Genomic DNA, 2,306 nt, shown 5'->3' with positions numbered 1-2,306 from the left:
TAATATTTATTATTAATGTTGATATTTTTGTTATATGATCTAACTAAAATACCATTCTAATATAATTAAATATTTTATCTTTTAATATTCCACTTAAAATTAAAATTAATTATTCTATAATTCCTTTAATCTCTACTTAATTCTTTCTTTTCTTTCTTCTAAAGTTAATTTTTTCTATTTATTATTCTATTTCTTATATTCTTCCTTATCTTTCTTCTATTTATCAGATTTTATTCATGGATTACTTCTTATATTTTCATGTAATTTTACATACATTTCTTCTATATTATCTCCTTCTATATTATGTTTTATATACTAACTAAACTATTTCTTATACTTTTCTTCATTCTCTTCTTTTAATAACTTCATATAATTTGCTATATGCTATCCAAATATTCTTTTTCTATGTTCTTCCGGATGATATTCCTTCTCTTCCTTATTATATCCTGCAAATTTCTTTTCTGAATGTGGGATGTTTAATCCTCCATCTACTGCTCCTTTCATTACTCCAAATACTTTTGCCCCTATAGTAGATCTTCTTAATCCTATATCTAATATTACTTCTAATCCTCTTTCCTCTAAATAATGTTCTCCATCCACATTAGTATTACCTTCAATCTTCATATTCTTATCTGTAATAATTCTTCTAGCTATCAATAGACCCGTAGCATATGCTGCTCCATAATTAGTAAGCCCTATATTTAATCCGTACCTCTTCAACTCACTAGCATATGCTGAATATAATACTTTATCATATTCTAAATATGTATTAACTAACTAAACTATTATATCCTTATTAGTAAATCTAACAACTAATCTATTCTTAGGTATATGTGATCTTATCTTATCCTATACTAACATTTTATATCTTTTTCTATAATTTGTTTTTCCCTATCTTCTTCTTCTATACTTAACCTAAAACTTCTTAAAATATATTTTATTTTTAACTACTTTTTGTTTTAAATTTTTCTATTTTTTTATTATTGGTTTTTTTGCCATTCTATTTTGATATTTTTAATTAATGTTATCTCAAAATTATTTTTTTAAAAATGTTGAAAAATAGAATGGTTTAGTAGAAAGTACATCTTCTAATAATATAATAGCAATGAAATATAAAAATGGTATATGTATGATAGCTAATACTTTAGCTAGTCTTAATACTTATAAAAAACATCATAATATTCAAAGAATATTTAGTCTATTTGATAAATATCTTATATCTTATACAGGTAATTTAGCAACTTTTCAAGAATTATATAGTTTATTAAAAATAAAAATGGAAAATGAATCTTATGATAATATTCAAAGTATAGAAGATGTAGAATCTTTATTATCTTTAATATAGACAAAAATGTATAAAGAAAGAAACTAATATGAAACCTATATGTAATGAAATTATAGTAGCAGGATATAATAAAGAAGGAAAAAGTATAATAGGTTACTGTGATTTATATGGTACAGTTATTAAAGATAATATTATTAGTAGTATTAATACTATACAAATAATTAGACCTATGTTAGATAATTGTTCAATAGATCAATCTCTTGAAGAATGTAAAAAAAATTTAGAAAAAGCTTTATCCTTAATTATATTAAGAAATAAACAAACTACAAAAAATGTACAATTTGCACATATAACAGAAAATACTTTAGAAATATCTTCTCCTTATACAATAAAAATAAATTATTAATTTTAAATTAACACAAATGTATAAAAATTATTTAGATTTAGAATTAGAAGATTTAAATTTACTCTCTATAGATATTGTTAGAAATTTTGATTTAATTAAAATAATAGATGAAAAAATACAATAGATAGAAGCAGATAGAAAAATATTAGATTTAGATATTAATTCTAAATTAAATAAACTTCCAGAAGATAATCATAAAGATTTTTTTATATATAATAATTCTTCATTAAATTATAATGATTTAAAAAATTATAACGATTTAATAAAAAAATTAACTGATTTACAAACTCAAAAAATAGATATAGTATTATAGACTAAAGATTTATTATTACAAAATAAAAATAAAATTAAGAAAAGAAATAAAATAGTTTAAACAAGAATTAAATTCTGATAATAGTATTTCAGAAACATATTTAAATTATATTGGTAGTAAATGAATTAATTTTAATAATAAATTAATAACAACTTGTTGTTATTGTTAGAAAATACCTAGTGGAGAAATGATATTATGTGAAAATCCTAATTGTAATATAGAATAGTTTCATAAAAATTGTGTCGATAATTATGAAGATAATATAGAATGATACTGTGATAATTGTTTTAAAAAATAATTAT

General features: G+C 20.2%; 1 pseudogene; it reads right to left on the bottom strand.

The window, feature by feature from the left end:
* Positions 1-234: 234 nt before the first annotated feature.
* On the bottom strand, positions 235-948 carry LOC125290456 (annotated as a pseudogene).
* Between the last annotated feature and the right edge of the window lie 1,358 nt (positions 949-2,306).

This window comes from Alosa alosa, unplaced genomic scaffold (genome assembly GCF_017589495.1).
Source record: "Alosa alosa isolate M-15738 ecotype Scorff River unplaced genomic scaffold, AALO_Geno_1.1 AALO_1.0_unplaced_5, whole genome shotgun sequence".
Taxonomy (NCBI): Eukaryota; Metazoa; Chordata; class Actinopteri; order Clupeiformes; family Clupeidae; genus Alosa; species Alosa alosa.
The sequence above is the reverse complement of the archived record's forward strand: the minus strand, read 5'-3'. Positions and strand labels throughout refer to the sequence as shown.